This window comes from Zingiber officinale, chromosome 4A (assembly GCF_018446385.1).
Source record: "Zingiber officinale cultivar Zhangliang chromosome 4A, Zo_v1.1, whole genome shotgun sequence".
NCBI classification, from domain to species: domain Eukaryota; kingdom Viridiplantae; phylum Streptophyta; class Magnoliopsida; order Zingiberales; family Zingiberaceae; genus Zingiber; species Zingiber officinale.
The window spans coordinates 99,580,167-99,599,200 of NC_055992.1; the positions used below are offsets into that span (position 1 = coordinate 99,580,167).

Below are 19,034 nucleotides of genomic sequence, written 5' to 3' on the forward strand. Positions count from 1 at the left end.
ACCTCCGGCGAAGTATGAGGCTCTTTATATAGAGCGGTGAAAGAGCTCCTGCACGTCCACTAAGGCGCATACGTGTCCGTAGCCCATACCTCGGTATGTGTCTGTCAGAAAGCTTACCTGACGCCATACTGCTACAGTCCAAGCACGTCTTTGATGGGACAACAGAGCACCTCGTTGTCAGACTTGGAGTATGGCCTAGCCATAGGACTTGACAGCTGTCATAAGATGTTCTTGTCCTTCTCTACCGACCACAGGCCGGGGCGTTCGGCAGGCCGGCTGGACGGGGAGTCCGTCCGGCCAGCCCTCATCTTACGCGCCGGCCGGACGACACTCACATGACGTTCGACCTGCCGTTGGTATCGATATGCTGGGGATATTTTCGGTAGGGTGCTATGTAGGGACTGTTTAGCAGTATGTCACCTTCTCTTAGGCCTTCCGCTCGGCTCTTTGCTATTGTTCAATTGAGCGTCGGAACTCCGACTTCTGTCGGGGCGACTTTTGCCATCGGCTATTCACCGGTCGGCCGGCCGGGAGGTCAGCCCATCCTTCTCCGATCGGCCACCTGGCCTTTTGGCTCCCGCATGGCATTGACCCCTCAGAATGGGGGTCCCCTGTTCTAACCGCCGGATCAAATGCTATGTACGAGACCTGATATCTGTTTTGCCGTGGGCATGGTTAGCATATATCAAAGTAACCCTGGACAAGGACATTGGACTGCGGTAAAGCATATATTAAAGTACCTGAGAAGGACTAGAGATTATATGCTAGTTTACCAAGCAGACGATTTGCTCCCTGTGGGTTACACAGATTCGGATTTCCAATCAGATAGGGACGACAGTAAGTCTACGTCAGGCTATGTGTTACTTTGGGAGGTGGAGCCATTGCATGGAGGAGTGTTAAGCAGAAATGCGTTTCGGACTCAACCATGGAAGCTGAGTATGTAGCAGCTTCAGAAGCGGCTAAAGAAGCAGTATGGCTCAGGAACTTTCTAATGGACTTAGATGTGATTCCAGGTTTGCCCCAAATCATCACAATTTATTGTGATAATAGCGGTGCAGTTGCAAACTCGAAGGAACCACGAGCCCATATGGCAAGTAAACATATAGAGCGCAAGTACTACATGATACGAGATATCATGAAGCAAGGAGAAGTTGTCATCGCCAAGATTACATCTGCAGATAACCTGACAGATCCTTTCACTAAGGCCCTTCCAGCAAAAGCTTTCGATCGGCATGTGGAGGGAATGAGAATCAGATGTATGGCAGAAGATATGGCAGCTTAGTCGTTAGTATAAGTGGGAGATTGTTAGAGTGTATACTGAAAGTCTAAGCTTTTGTAAACATTTATTTTGAAAAAAGAATCATATTTGGTCAAATTGTCTACATTTAGTTGTAGTTGTTCAATTAATTTATATTGTAGATAGCATAGTATGTGGTGTCACATACAGAAGATGATGTTATCAATACCTTATAAATTATAAACAGTAGCTCACGACCAAAATGGAAAGGAACAAACCATTAGAAGGTCGTAGTGTAATTAGGAATTAGTTTATCTTGACTATATAATTACACTAGTACACTTGGAGTGTATTGAGTAGGACCATTTGAGGTCGTTTCTTTTATACTGACTTTATAAACGAACAAATACCTCAGTTATTATGGAAGTGTGTGCTCTTAATCCTAATATAATAACAAGCATATATATTTGATATTTATTTCTTTAATTTATCAATGGGTGAGATTTAGTTCGATGAATCAATAAGCCCGATAAGTTGGGAAATGATATCACTTATAGTGTGTGTTGTTGATTATAGAAGGAAACTGTGTCCTAGTAATCTAGGTTGATAATGTCCCCAAGATGAGCTCATAAAGATTGTCATGTTAAACCCTGCAGGTGGACTTAGTCCGACATGACGATAAGGATGAGTGGTACTATTCTTGGATTAAGATATTAATTAAATGAGTTGTCAGTAACTTACTTAATTAGTGGACATTCGACATCTTAAACACAGGGAGACTAACACACTCATAATAAGAAGGAGCCCAAAAATGTAATTTGGGATTGGTGCGGTAGTTCAATAATAGTTCTCTAGTAGAATGAATTATTATTGATATAATTAAGTTGTGTGTTCGGGGCGAACACGGGATGCTTAATTTTATCGGGAGACCAAAACCAATTCCTCCTCTCGGTCCCTATCGTAGCCTCTTATTTATAGAGTACTATACCCACCTATACCCACCTTCGTACCCATGATGTAGGGGCCGACCAAGCTAGCTTGTGGTTCAAGCTAGGGTCGGCCAAGCCTTGGTTCATGGGTGGCCGACCCTAGCTTGAACCCAAGCTTAGGTGGCCGGCCCCCATTAAATTTAAAAGAATGTTAATTTTAAAATTTTCTTATGTGGAAGATATAATTTATTGGAGAGAATAAAATTAAAATATCTCTTTTACAAAAGATTAAGAAAAGAGATTAGATCTCTTTCCTTATTTGTAGAGAGGAAAGATATTTTATTTTTTCTCTTTGTAAATTTTTCACATGTTGAAAAATTAAAATTATAGAAATTTCTTTTTATCAACCATGAAGGGATTTTAAAGGGAAATTTTATTTTTTAAAATTTTCGAAGACAAATAAGGAATTTTTAATTGTTGATTAAAATTATCTTGTTTGCTCTCCATGAGGTGGCCGACCATATACAATTGATTAGGAAATTTTATTTAATTTTTCTTAATTAATTGTTATCAAAGAAATTTAAGAAAATTTTATTGTAATTAAATTTCCTTATTTACCAAAGCTAAGGAATATAAAAGAGAGGGTTGGGGTGCCTTCATGAGACACAACCTCTATTATTCTCTCCCTCTTTTCCTTGGTGTTGTGGCCGGCCATCCTCTCTCCCTCTCTTCCTCTTTGTGGTGGCCAAAACTCTACCTTGCTTGGAGCTTTTGTGGTCGCCGGATACTACTTGGAGAAGAAGAAGAAGAAGGAGAGAAAGCTTGCATCCCTTGGAGCTTAGTTGGTGGAAAAAGTTCTTCATCCTTGGATTTTGGTGCTTGGCCGAAACTTGAAGGAAGAAGAAGAAGGTGCTTGGTGGTCCTCATCTTGGAAGATCGTTGCCCACACAACGTCCGAGGTTAGAAGAGGAATACGGTAGATGATCAAGAGGTCTTTCTAAAAGGTATAACTAGTATTTTTCCTTTCTGCATCATACTAGTTATTTTTGGAAATAATACCAAATACAAGAGGCATACGATTTTAGTATTTCGAATTTGTTTTCGATGTTGTGTTCTTTTGTTTTTTCTTTTCCTTGTGATTTGATTGTTCTTTTCGGTTGACCTAAAGTTATTTAAGGAAATTAAATATTAACTTTCCTTAAAAGGCTTTGTCTAGTCGGTGGTGGTTGTTCCCATATCCAAGAAGGCCATGTGCCTCGCCACGTCAGTACTGGGAGCCAATTTTGGAAACTAATATTTAATGAAATTAATAACCTAGGTGATTTGGATCGAACGTGTTAAGTTCCGCAGGAGATCCGAGTCAAAACCTAAAAGAACAAATAGATTAAACTTTGGATCAAACGTGTTAAGTTCTACAGGCGATCTAAGTTTAATTTAAAAGAACACATGGTAGCTAGGTAAAGGTTCAGACCTTTGTACAAAATTTTTGTACAGTGGAACCATTAGGATTTTCGAGTAGCAACCAACAGGGTTACCTTAAGTATAGTAGCCGACAGCAGGGTCCCTGGTGATCGGTACTATTTGGAGAATTTTTGGCCAGAAGTTGCTCCCTGGAATAGGAGATAAGATCAAGCACCATTCTTAGAGGTGGACGGGTGGTCGGATTCCCCTCTTGGCCGACGACCAGCTCGTGTGAGGTGACTCAAGAGGAGAAGCAGATGATGGAACGGTGCTACTGTGAGGAACAAAGGGCGGTGCCGATGGTCGACCGACGACGGTAGATCGATGGCTAAATCGAGGCTCCCCACCCTTGGTCGATGCCCCCCCTGTGTGGGATGGCTTGGACAGAGAAGGGGAAATATGGGGAAGAAGCAGAGCAGCGTCTCTCAGCCGATGGTTAATCAAGGTCGTGACAACCGACAATCAGCGTTGACAACGACGTCAGGCATTGGGTCGTGGTAGTCGACAGTGACGCAGAGAGGAGAAATGTGAGGATCGGTGATTGGGATCTGGAAAAAGAAGCTAAACCTAAGTTTAATATTTATACATAGGGTTTGATGATTTCAACTATAAATTAATTAAATAAATCAACTCCCACTTTAATTGAATATTCGAAGCCTAATCGATTCATCCCCTTAAACGTGTTATATGAAATTTGTTTAAAAATTTCCAGAAATTTTTTTAAGGTTATTTCTATAATAATACTTATTATTTAATTACCGTATCTTACATTTTGTTAAGTAGATTAGTGGTTGATTATATTGATACCCTTGATATCAGATAGTAGGTAAGATCACCTGAGATTGTTTTATTTGACATACCTAGTTGATCAGGTTAGTAGATGATTATGTCGGTGTTTTTGTTTATTTTTACTCTTACTTTGTAGTAAATATTATTCCCTGAGATTGCTTTCCTTTAATCTCCTTACATGTAATATCATGCACTATCCTTCTATATACCCGCTTAGTCATTTTTACTTATTACCCATTTTTTGTTCCATTGACTTCTAGGTTAGGAGGTAGAGGATATGTTAAGTTGACTACCCTAGCGTCGCTTAAAGGCCAGTGCTTGTCGATCCCACTTAACATCGAGTGATTTTGGAGTTTTCTTGCTATTGTGGCTTTTGATTTTGGATTTGTTAATATTTGAGTTTTGTTATAATATTAATTATTTTTGCCATATTTAGTTTTGGTATGTGAACATGTGGGGTAGATGGAAAGCCATGTCGAGAAGAGGGTTTTTTGGGCTTTTCATCAGCTCCATTTTTTTTTTAGGGTTTGCTTTTCCCAAGGAAGGAGGGATCACACCCCTTCCCTCGACGTCGCCTCCTCTCCTCCCTTGTCGCCTCAGCCGTTTCTCACAACACCTCTACACCGACCATGCCTACCTCGCTGCCTCAACAAAGCACCCCCTCCACTGCCCTGCGCTCCTCTCCATCGCACACTATGAATCAAAGGAGGATACCTCCTCCTCTCCCTCATAGGATCTCCCCCTCCCTCACACGAGCTCCCTCTCCTTGACACGATCTTCGATAGATCTTCAGCCAAAACTTTGGTCCTCTCCCTCCTCACATGCGTGTGGCTCTCTTGTTGGGTAGCCCAACACGGGTGTGTGCTAAAACATGTTTCGTAAACCTACACAGCAGAAATAAAAACATAATAATTTCTAATTATTACATCACACACACCACCCGCGTGTAAGGATACAACACGACCAAACATGATTATAAAATAAAATTTTATAATAATAAATTATGCCTATGGATTTGTTAACAAACCTTGTAGAGAGTGTTTGCTAACCTTGTAAGGATAGCCTCCATCAGAATCAACTGCAGTGGAATTGGATTCAACCAAGTGACACTCAGAAGCCTCGTCTCTATTCGTGTCCACGCCAAGTTATCCTCGAGGCAATTTTGCTAAGTCACAAGTAATGCTTCGCTTCAGTACTAGCCGAAGGTGGGAGATGAAGCGCTCTGAGAGAGGGATCGTGACTCAACTAGGTGTAAGTATTGGTCCCGGGTGGCTGGCTAGGGGGGGGGGGGGGGGAATAGCCTAAAATTGGAGTTAGAAAAATATCTCTTGTTTTTTTCTTAGCAAGGATGCATAATTTAATTAAGCAAAATAAACAACTCATAAAAAGAAAGAGGCATAGGAATTACTTGGTTACAACCTAAATGGTTATTAATCTAAGGCAGATGAAAGCTCACTAAAATTTTCTTTCGTTGAAGGTGGAGAAGCCTCTTGCACACTTTAAAAACTCAAAAAAAAAGTAGAAAATGAGTACAAGAGTTGTTGTTCAAGTTATTTTTCAATTCCTAGCTCCAGCGGTCTTTTTATAGCCCCTAGAAAAATCTATCTATTGCTCAAGGTGCCTCCAAGGAGGTCCAAGGTGCCTCCAGTAAGATAAGTTTTATCCATTGAAGATAAAACTTTATCTTTAGCTAACAGCTATTGAAGGAACCTCCAAGATGTTTGAGAGCGCCTTTTGTGTAGTCTTGAGGGAACCTCCAACAGGATTGGAGGCGCCTTCCACTTAGAGGCACGAGGGCACCTCTAACATTGTTGGAGGCGCCTTCCACAAGGCAGATCCAAAGTCAGCTTCATCTCTCTTGAGCCTTCTTTGTGTGGGTGATGCTCTGGCTTCCAGAATTGAGCTAACTCAAACTCAATTCCAACCTTCTCCTCAAGTAGTCTTCCTCCCCGGCTTCTCATCTCTTGAACGTCGAACATGTCCTTCTCGTCCATGGGTGTACTCTTCCACATCACTTTGTCCATCGAATACACCAAGTTCGTCGACTCGCTTCCCGTGCCATCTTTCTCACTAGCTACATCTTCTGCTTGACTTCTTGTACTCCTAAGTTCTGCACACTTAGACACAAGATATCAAATACAAATAGGATCTAACTTAACTCGGTTGACCACATCAAAACTACCACGGGGTACTTATAATCTCTCCCCTTTTGATGTGCATCCAAAATAAAATAATTGGTACTTAGTAAATCAATTTGCAATTATGTAAACAAACTCCCTCATAATTTACTCCATATTTCTCCCCCTTTGATGACAAAAAAATAGGAAAAAAATAAAAAAAAAAATAGTTAAAAATTTTGAATTTTTTTAGAGGTTTGTCAATAGAATTAACAGTAAACTAGCATTTTTCAAAAATAATTTTTAAAATTTATCAAATTTTCTAATTAATTCTCTATTTTGACATAAATAATTTAAAATTATTTATGGTTTTGAAAAATCCTAATTTTTTTTCAAAGTCAAATAGAAGTAGTCAGATTAGTGGAAATTTTCATGACAAAAATAATTTAATTTTGACTAGAATAATATTTTTGAGAAGAAATATTCATTATAATAATTAAATGATTAAAAATAGAATATAATTACAAAAAATCATAATAATTTTTGTGAATATGTAAAATTTAATTTTATCCACATAAAAAATTAAAGTTTTTAAAAATAATGTTCGATAACTTTTAATAATAAAAAGTTTATTTTTGAAAAAAAAAATTGTTATAATTTAGATAATATTCAAAAATATTAAAATTTTTTATTATGATAGAGAACATGATGATTTATTGTAAAAAATAAAAGTTTTCAAAACTAAGTCTGTAAATTATTTTTAATTTTCAAAATATGATTTTCATTGAAAAAATTCTTAGAAAATAACCTAATAGTCAAAAAATTTTAAATATTTTTTTTTGTTTGTAGATAATATTTTCATTTTATATAGATAAAGTTTTGAGTAAAATATATGACCATAAAGTTAATAAAATAATTGATTTTACCAAAAACATAAATTAAGTAAATTAATTTTCTAGCATGCATAGAATTTAATTTATTGAGCTAAGCTTGATTTTAATATCCAAAATAAATTATTTACTACTGAATTAATCTAAAATTTTTGTGGTATATTATTTCTAGAAAATTTTCTAATTTGACCTTTGTAAAATCTAAAATACCAATTAAGTCCTTCGTAATTCTTAAATTTTGAATTTCGAAGAATATTCAAATTTTTACATGCAAAGTTATTCCTAAATTTGTCTATTTGTACTTTTAATTTTTCATTTTTAATTTTTAAATTATCAAACATTGCTAAAGGACATGAATTTGCTAAGTTTAATTTTTGTTAGCATTTTTATTTTGTAATTTTATCAAGTTTTTGGAAAGTATTTTAATAAATTTAAAAGCTTTTTCAGGAAGTAATGCTCGTACCTCACTTACCTCATTGCCTGATGCTTCATCTTCATTGTTGTTATCTTCTGAAGATCGTCCCCCTTCGTTGATGCTCATTTCTGATGAACTTTCGTCGTCCCTCTAGTGGTCAGCCATTAGGGCTAATCCGGCATATGCTTTTAACTCTGATTCGGGTGACGATGATTTGTCCTATGTCGCCTTTAAGTTCTTGTGCTTCGATCTTGTTGGTCTTTTGCTCTTGTCTGTCTCCTTTAATTTAGGACTGTCATCCTTGATGTGACCTTCTTTTTGGTAGTTATAGTATCAAACTTTCCTTTTACTCCGAAGGTGCTTCTTCGCTTGCAACTTATTAAATTTATTAGATTTAAGAAATTTATTAAAAAATTTTACCATTAAGGCTGCCTCATCTTCATTGATTAATGCTTCAGAGTTTGGATCGACCACTCTTGCCTTTAGGGTAATTATCTAACTTGGCTCCTTTTTAAATTCTACACATCTAGATTCATGAAGTTCTAAAGCTGAAAACAAATTGTCTAATGAACTTACCTCTAGATCCTTAGAAATGTAGTAGGAGTCAACTATGGGCATCCATTCTTGTATTCTAGGGAAGCATTCAAAGCGTACCTTAGTGAATCTTAGTTTGTTACCTTTTCTTTGAGATTCATGAGTCTGATAATCAACTCCTTTAGTTTGGTGTGTAGTTGTGCTACTGACTCTTCTTCTTTTAGCCAGTGGTTCATTAGTTGGTTCTGAAGCAGTTCCCATCTTACGAGTTTTGCTTTGGACTTTCCTTTGTGTATCTCCAAGGACTTATTTCAAAGTTCCTTTGCTAATGTCACTCCCCCAAAGGAGTCTCTGCCAGACAAAATCCGACAGCATCTCCCCTGTACCGGTGACAATCTGAAGCATCAATACAAGCAAAATACATCAGCCACATGCGGCTGGAATATTTATATATACAACCACGCAGTTATAATAACATCCCACACGGCTGGAATGAAACAATCACAACCATGCAGTTATATATAAAACAACCCACATGGCTGTACTAAAACACAGCGGAAAAACATAAAACAAGCCCATACAAAACACATCAAGACACTGCTAGCCGGCTAGGCTTTATACAACAACCACAACAACACAAATACAACAACAACACCAAATACACCAAATACACTGAATGCACCAAATAACGAATACAAGTAAAACATAAGCGGAAACCTGAAACGCTCTTCAGATGTGACGTAGGACCCGGCAGACAGGATACTCCGAGCGACACTCCAACCATCTACCTGAAAACATAAAAATATACATGCGGTGGTGAGTATAGGTAACTCAGCGAGTAATAGAAAAGATAGTGCATGGTCTATAAATAAACATAGAGATCAAAGGTATACAGTCTCAGTAGGGAATAAAGAAACATGATCATACTATCATAACCAATGCATCTGAACATATCAGACCTACTAACCTAACATACATACTGTACAAACCACAACCGACATAATGATAGATACATACCCAATCTGGAATCAACACCTGGTACAATAGTCAGTGAACTTACCAGATCTGCAACAGACCTACTCGTGACACCTATGCAATATAAATACGACTGCACATACATGTAAAATAAATGACATGTATGCAACATGACAACCATATGCAACAATCATATCGCAAACAAATGCAACATACCACAAACACATGCAACTAGTATCTACTAGGCATGTATGCAAATATATCTCCAAAGATGAACCGCGCATCAAATGCAAATGTGCATGCATGCTCCATGGTCACCCCCACCACCTCTCTAGACACCATGACCCCTGTATGGCCGAGAGACTCAGGTCCGTGACAAACCGTACTAGCCTCCAGTACAAGCACCGCTATAGGCGGCCGAAGCGGACGGTCAGCTAAGTAGTTATATAACTACATAGCTAAGGGTCCCTGACCACTCACATATCTAGCTCTCTGACTACTGTACCCTCAAGACTCACTACTCCAGAGTGGTCGAGGCTGACAGAACACTGAGTAGCTGAGTAAGCGCGACAGGACTAGCTCTACTCCAAGCTACCACTCTCCATCAGTGGTCGAAAGGATAGCCATAAACTACTGACAACTCTCTCAACCACAAGAGTCACACGAGTCGTCAGCAATGCAATGAATGATGAACATGATATATATATATATATATATATAATAATGATACAGACAACGTCATCATCCATGACATGAATCGAAAGGAATCGATCGACCGGGAACGACATGAATCAACTCCCCCACCGTGCCCTAGACGCCGACCCACTGCCGACCGCGAGCAAGAACGACCGAAGAGTCGACAACCTAGACGGAGATGGCTGGTACCGTCGAGATCCAGCGACGCTTTCCCTCCGGTGTCACGACGAAGACGAGATCGCGGGTGGAGAGCACTCTCCGTCAGTGTCGGGTTGTCCACGCGCGAGAGAGAAAGGGAAAGGAAGAGAGGAAGGAAGACTCCATGCCTCGGGAGAGAGAGAGAGAAGAGGGAGACTTGGCTGGCGGTGGTTCAAATGGCGCCGGCGACATCGAGAGGCGGAGAGGAGAAATCGTCGGAGAGAAACCGCAAGGAAAAGTCTCGGGAGGAAGAAATTCGTGCAGTGTTGGAAAAACGAATTGGGAATGAAAGGAAAGATATAAGAATTATTTACTTAAGGTTAAATTTAATCAAATCCTAAGTTAATTTCTCAATCAATTCCTACTTAAGGGGTATTCCAAAACAGGCCTCCAATTAGCCCCACCAAGTCATCCCCTCGAAACAAGTCATACGGACTCCGTTTAAATCCCGAAAAATTTCTAAAAATTCTCGAAAAATCCAATAAGATTTTTCGTCCAATAATATTTATTATTAAATTTTACGGTATCTTACATTCTCCCCCTAATAAAAATTTGGTTCCCAAATTTACTGGTCAACTCAGGGATCCTCATCTAAGGGTAACCACCAAGCAATATACTCATATACCACTCCATCTAAGTATTATAAACAAATCACCAACCGTGATGATCCAACTACCCCTAAAATCCATAATCCACTATCAGCATATCCTCCAACATCTGTATAGGGCGCTCAAACTATCTATCAGTCTGAGGGTGAAAATCTATACTACAGTAAAGCTCCTAACCCTAAGTATGCTATAACCACAGTCAAAACCATGAGGTGAAATCGCTGATCTCCATCCCATATAACACTCAGAGATATACCATGAGGTCCGGTAATCCCTCTAGAGTATAATCTGCTACTCAATCTAAAGAATCTGTCCTACAAATTGATAGCTAAAGAGTAAATCAGTCAACTCAACAATGATTACCCAAAGCATCATTTCCTCTCAACATCCTGGGTAATCTCATAACAAAGTCCGTCATAACATGTTCCCAACTCCATTCCCACATACGAGTCTACTGAAACAATTCTACTGGTCTCTGATGTTTAGCTTCCACTTGCTGACATGCTAGACATCAAGCTACAAAATTTGAGATGTCTTTCTTCATATCGTTCCACCAATAAGAATGCTTCAAATCTCTATACATCGGGTGTCACCTGGATGTACCATAAGTCCATATCAAGGTGTTTCCTAAAGTAACTCCTCTCGGATAAGAAGTAACTCGAGAATACACATGATCTCCCACGAAAATAAAGAATCTAATTCTCATTACACGAGAATTCTCACTACTAGCACGAGACTACTCCGCTCATGCTATATCGGAACTGCACCGACTCCCAAATACGATACATCTGTGTAGAGTACAAATCCGTCTACACTAGAAAGTAACAACTTCTCGTTTCAACTCCTGAAACTGATCTCGTACGCGTCTATCCAGGAAAATTCCATACTCATCCTGAATAGTACAATCAACGGCATAATGCTGAATAAACCCTCAACTAATCTCTGATAATATCCAGCCAGACCACGAAAGGAACAGCGAATCTCCGGTATAGACTACGCCTACTCTCATCTGGTAATAGCCTATATTTCCTGTACATCCACTAATATCCCTCTACTAAACACAACGTGTCCCAAAAACTTGTAAAAGACAATCACAATACGTACTACTAACTTCACATATAGTTGTTTCCGTTGAAACATCTCTAGCACTATGCGAAGCTAATGTACGTGATCCAACTCGGATCGAAAATAGATCACAACATCGTCAATGGAGACAATGAAAACTGATCTAAACACCCTAATAATACCAAATACATCGAGTCCATGAAAATATGATGTCTAGGGTACTGTAAGCCTAAACGATAAAACCATAGACTCATAATATCCGTACAACAAGTACACTCAACCGTAAGATCTCCCACAGCAAACCTATGATCGAATCACCAACCACAAATCGTCAAATCCATAAATATCACAGACATACCACACTCCATGTCACTAATCAGCATCAAACACCAAATAATAGATCATCAAACTAAACATCCACCAATAGATCATCAAAAGACAACATATCACCACACCTGATCTCCCAATATTTATTAATCCTAAATCATCCTCAACATCAATCAATCATACCAGATAATCCCCTAAACAAAGATAGAGTAAAAGGAACTCATCCAACCTTCCACACTCACTATCAGCAAACTAAATGTATCCACTAAATATCATCATCTCATCCTTTCTGATAATCAAATATCCACAGTAAAGGAATGTCAATCCAAAGTCAAAGGGCCACACAATCTCCTGACTAAGAGTCTACCTATCAAGAGACTATCTACACCACCCTCATAATCATCCTATATATGTCCCTCGACAAATATCGATAAAAGGTCGAACCCTCCAATCTGAGATATAGCCTACAAGACATGATAAAATGATCATGTGGTCAAGGTCTTAAGTTACTTAATAGAGACAATGTTAGCTGAGTCATCTAACCATTGTCTTGTACCCCTTATTTCTGTGATTGCTCCATCTGAGGTTCGGTAACCTCCAGTATCGAGCAATGCACACAAGGTAAAGAGGTACTCTATCTCTAAACACCTCAAGGAAATCACTAAGTGATGACCTGATCTCCAAAAAGCATTCTCTGCTTCTTCCTTCACGTGGTACCGGGTCATGTAAAGGTTAAGCAGTTAATTTCAACTCTCTCACGTCAGTACAAATCATATACCTGAATGTACTCTCCAAGTTATACCCTAGTAACGGTTGCATCTCAAAGTGTTAAGCATGTAGCCTTACACTTTTCCCACATCAGTGGAGGTATCCTATCCGAATGTACCTTCTATGTCATCCTATCAGGTACATACAGTCCATGGTCAAAGTCCCCATGGAATAGGATACGACAATCCTCTACAGGCTGACCAAGCCGACAATGATATACAGCTAACTCAGTCCTTCCCATGACTGTACCAGTCATGTACTCCTGTCTCCAAAAATATCTAACCAAGCACGAGTATCTTAAAGATAGGAATCTCTAAACAAGTAGAGTAAGACAGTCCCCTACTGGTCGTACCAATAAAATAAATTGATCAACTACTGTCTGATCCAACAAAAGTAAATCCATCATCTACTGATGAAACTAACTAAGGTAAATCGATACCTAACTACCCAAGTTAACAAGGGTAAATCGATCCTCTACCGACCGAACTAATAGGATCATGAAACCAACTAAGATAAGTCAAACCCCTACTATACAATCAACCAGGTAAATCAATCATAACTGACCGAGCCAACAAAAGTAAACCAATACTCTACTAACTGAGTCAACATGAGTATGCAGATATCATCGACTACCCAACTAATGATAACAGAAATAGTATGTGACTCTGACTCTCAACCAACTAGTAGTAACAGACACTAGAACTACAGGTAGCATGATATGATGAATCCCCTGAGACTGTAATCCTTGATCTCCATTAGGTCAACCGTGATCAGTAATTGACCCAACACATGCAATGCATGCTACAATCAACTAGGCAAGTACTAACAAGAGAACACTAACACACATCATAACTATATGGGCAACAATACATACACCAACAGAAATGCATGGTAACAATATGCAAACATACCTCCTATAGCCTGGAGATGTCCTGCTGCTGCCTGGTCCCAAAACCCGAAAAGTCACATCAACAAAATCGAATCACGAAATCCAAAACATGAATAACAGGCATCGAACCTGCTCTGATACCAAATTGGTATCAGATAAATCTCGAAAATCCAGAACATGAAACAAAACAGGCATCGTACCTGCTCTGATACCAAATTGGTATCAGATAAATCTCGAAAATCCAGAACATGAAAAAAAACAGGCATCGTACTATGCTCTGATACCAAAAATTGTCACGCCCCCAAAGGAGTCTCTGCCAGACAAAATCCGACAACATTTGCCCTGTACCGATGACAATCTGAAGCATCAATACAAGCAAAATACATCAGCCACATGCGGTTGGAATATTTATATATACAACCACGCAGTTATAATAACAACCCACACGACTAGAATGAAATAATCACAACCACGCAGTTATATATAAAATAGCCCACATGGCTGTACTAAAACACAGCGGAAAAATATAAAACAAGCTCATACAAAACACATCAAGACACTGCTAGCCAGCTAGGCTTTATACAACAACCACAACAACACAAATACAACAACAACACAAATACACTAAATACACTTAATGCACCAAATAACGAATACAAGTAAAACATAAGCGGAAACCCGAAACGCTCTTCGGATGTGACGTAGGACCCGACAGACAGGATACTCCGAGCGACACTCCAACCATCTACCTGAAAACATAAAAATATACATGCGGTGGTGAGTATAGGTAACTCAGCGGGTAATAGAAAAGATAGTGCATGGTCTATAAATAAACATAGAGATCAAAGGTATACAGTCTCAGTAGGGAATAAAGAAACATGATCATACTATCATAACCAATGCATCTGAAAATATCAGACCTACTAACCTAACATACATACTGTACAAACCACAACTGACATAATGATAGATACATACCCAATCTGGTATCAACACCTGGTACAATGGTCAGTGAACTCACCAGATCTGCAACAGACCTACTCGTGACACCTGTACAATATAAATACGACTGCACATACATGTAAAATAAATGACATGTATGCAACATGACAACCATATGCAACAATCATATCGCAAACACATGCAACTAGTATCTACTAGGCATGTATGCAAATATATCTCCAAAGATGCACCGCGCATCAAATGCAAATGTGCATGCATGCTCCATGGTCACCCCCGCCACCTCTCTAGACACCACGACTCCTTTATGGCCGAGAGGCTCGGGTCCGTGACAAACCGTACTAGCCTCCAGTACAAGCACCACTATAGGCGGCCGAAGCGGACGGTCAACTAAGTAGTTATATAACTACATAGCTAAGGGTCTCTGACCACTCACATATCTAGCTCTCTGACTACTGTACCCTCAAGACTCACTACTCTAGAGTGGTCGAGGCTGACAGAACACTGAGCAGCTGAGTAAGCGCGACAGGACTAGCTCTACTCCAAGCTACCACTCTCCATCAGTGGTCGAAAGGATAGCCATAAACTACCGACAACTCTCTCAACCACAAGAGTCACACGAGTCGTCAGCAATGCAATGAATGATGAACATGATATATATATATATATATATATATATATATATATATATATATATATATATATATATATATATATATAATCATGATACGGGCAACGTCATCATCCATGCAACCCCCAAATCCACATAAGTACCACACAACATGAATGTAATCGTAATGATATATCCACATATCCCACCTAACACATGTACGCCACTACACATGTATAATCATCCAAAAATCTCCAATAATCCCTCTAGACACAGGTACACAGAACATCAGTACAATCAACGTGTATCCTCCAGTAAACACATCAGACACGTGTATATACAACAAATATACAATCCACACAACTCCTCCAATCATCTCACCAGACGAAAGTATACACGACATACCAATGGATAAACCTCATATGAATACCACCAACAAAGTATCCCCTACCATGCATACTCTACATGTAGAAATATCACAGAGTATAGGTAACCATAGTGTACACTGTATAAGAATTAAATAGATCATCTCAAGGGTCAAGCATCGGTATCAAGCAGGAAAACTACAAACGAACACGATATAAGGTAAAGCAGTCTAAACCATCACATAATAACCATGCACTAAGCTCAATAAAAATCTACATAGAGCCAAGGAAGAAATACCCGCCTTGATATATCTCGTATCAATAGAACCGCCCATATCGAAATGAACCTCCCATATCAAAGTCCTGCATAAATCAATACATATATTTCATTTAGCTAAATTCATATGATTAAATAGCTAAATAAAATCCCTAACCCAACTAGGATCACTCCAACTAAATCTGATCTCTGATTAATCCTCCAAACAATCCTCAATCAATCCAATACATACCAATAACGATCATGTTTAACTCCACCTAGTCATCCAAATTCAATACGATATTAAATCCATCCTTAATCCAACTCCTTCTAAACCAAACATAATCCACAACCATCAATTAATCCAATCAAAACTCCAACATCCCATTATTATCTACTATACATCATAAATCAAACATACCTAATCATTCTCATGATTCACCTCTAACAATTTATCCAAACAACCACAAATCATGCAAATCAAATCTCCCCATAAATCTAACATGTATAATTCTTCCACATAATCAATCCCTAACCACCACATCAACCTCACATAAATCTAAGCAAGCACAAACAAATCTACTAAATTCTCAATTCTAATCAACTTATTGCATACCTCCACATTCCCCTTACCTCTTCTTCTTCAGTAGCTACTGATGACATAAATCTGATGGAGCTAGCATCTAGCTATCGGTGACGTGGTGGCTGAAAGCAAATGAGGTCTCTGCCATTCAAACAAATCCCTACAATTCATTAGAAACCTAATCTAGCAATATACCAATGAAACCAACAAAATTACCCTACTGGACATCACTTACCTTAAGGTTTGGTAGCAAAATCCAAATCTCACAGCCCAACAAGACCTCTGCCGGCAGCTACCAAAAAGCCCTACACCAATTCCTTCCAAAATCAATCCACAACTTAGCTGTAGAGCAATTAGTTTACTAAAACCCCAACATACAGAGTCTTACTCACCTTGAACAGGCCTCCACCTCTACACCGGAACCTTAACAGTCCCAATAATTGAAGAAGTTGAAGATCTGCTCAGGGGAGGTCCATCACTAGGTTGATTCCGAAGCTTTCCTCTAATCCAGGTCAAGATTAGAAACCAATTCCTCAATAATGCTTAAATCTACAACATTTCTTGACACTGCCTTACCTCAACCGATCGCCTCCAGTTGGTGTCGCGTGATCCCCTCCAATGGGCGATGATCTGTACCCCTCTTCTGTGAACAAATCGTGGAGGAGAACCGAAAGGAATCGATCGGCCGGGAACGACATGAATCAACTCCACCGTGTCCTAGACGCCGACCCACTGCCGACCGCGAGCAAGAACGACCGAAGAGTCGACAACCCAGAAGGAGATGGCTGGTACCGTCGAGATCCAGCGAAGCTTTCCCTCCGGCGTCACGACGAAGACGAGATCGCGGGTGGAGAGCGCTCTTCGTCAGTGTCGGGTTGTCCACGCGCGAGAGAGAAAGGGAAAGGAAGAGAGGAAGGAAGACTCCATGCCTCGGGAGAGAGAGAGAAGAGGGAGGCTTGGTCGGCGGTGGTTCAAATGGCGCCGGCGACATCGAGAGGCGGAGAGGAGAAATCGCCGGAGAGAAACCGCAAGGAAAGGTCTCGGGAGGAAGAAATTCGTGCGGTGTTGGTAAAACGAATTGGGAATGAAAGGAAAGATATAAGAATTATTTACTTAGGGTTAAATTTAATCAAATCCTAAGTTAATTCCTCAATCAATTCCCACTTAAGGGGTATTCCAAACAGGCCTCCAATTAGCCCCACCAAGTCATCCCCTCGAAACAAGTCATACGGACTCCATTTAAATCCCGAAAAATTTCTTAAAATTCTCAAAAAATCCAATAAGATTTTTTGTCCAATAATATTTATTATTAAATTTTACGGTAAATTTTAATATTAAATTTAATATTGTGTAGTTGTGCTACTGACTCTTCTTCTTTTAGCCAGTGGTTCATTAGTTGGTTCTGAAGCAGTTCCCATCTTACGAGTTTTGCTTTGGACTTTCCTTTGTGTATCTCCAAGGACTTATTTCAAAGTTCCTTTGCTAATTTGTAGGTGCCGATTCTGCTAACTTCTTGAGGTGACAACACATTTAGCAGGTGGAATTCAGCTTATCCATTTGTCACAAAGTTCATTTGCTCTTTCATTGTCCAAAGATACTCTTCTTTTCTTCGCCTTTTTGATCTTTTAGAGCTATAAAACTATATTTAATTATTAATAAAACCTCAAAGTTGGTTTTTAAAAAAACCTCCATTCACTTTTTTCATAGGACAAACTCCCCCTCGAACTTCGGTGGGTAGATGCTGGTCTGGCCATCATCTTGTTTTCTTTGATCGACGGTTAGTTCTTCTGAGCATCCTTGCTCTGATACCACTTGTTGGCCTTAGATGGTCGACTAGTGAGGGTGAATAGCCTAAAATTGGAGTTAGAGAAATATCTCTTACTTTTTGCTTATCAAGGATGCACAATTTAATTAATCAAAATAAACTGCATAAAATAAAAATAAACAACACGTAAAAAGAAAAGAGGCATAGGAATTACTTGGATACAACCTAGGTGGTTGTTAATCCAAGAAAGATGAAAGTTTATTAAAATTCTCCTTCGTTGAAGGTAGAGAAGTCTCTTACACACTTTGAAAGCTCAGAAAAGACTAGGAAATGAATATAAGAGTTGTTGTTTATGTTATTTTTTCAATTCCTAACTCTAAAGATCTTTTTATAGCTCTTGGAAAAACCTATCCGTTGCTCGGAGGTTCCTCTAAGGAGGTCCAAGGCGCCTCCAATAAGATAAGTTTTATCAGTTGCAGATAAAACTTTATCTTCAGCTAACAGCTATTGAAGCCGCCTCCAAGATGCTTAAGGGTGCCTTCCATGCAGCTTTGGGTGCCTCCAACAGGATTGAAGGTGCCTTCCACTCAGAGGGGC

General features: G+C 39.2%; 1 long non-coding RNA gene across 2 annotated transcripts; it reads right to left on the bottom strand.

Moving 5' to 3' along the window:
• Positions 1–15,590: 15,590 nt before the first annotated feature.
• On the bottom strand, positions 15,591–17,745 carry LOC121973485. Of its 2 annotated transcripts, none has more exons than XR_006109630.1 (5): positions 17,249–17,745; positions 17,065–17,174; positions 16,908–16,977; positions 16,723–16,813; positions 15,591–16,196 (listed from the first exon to the last, which is right to left on the bottom strand). It is a non-coding gene; the product is annotated as an uncharacterized LOC121973485 (long non-coding RNA). The 2 variants fall into 2 exon arrangements; XR_006109631.1 differs by having other exon boundaries at positions 16,706–16,813.
• Positions 17,746–19,034: the final 1,289 nt, after the last annotated feature.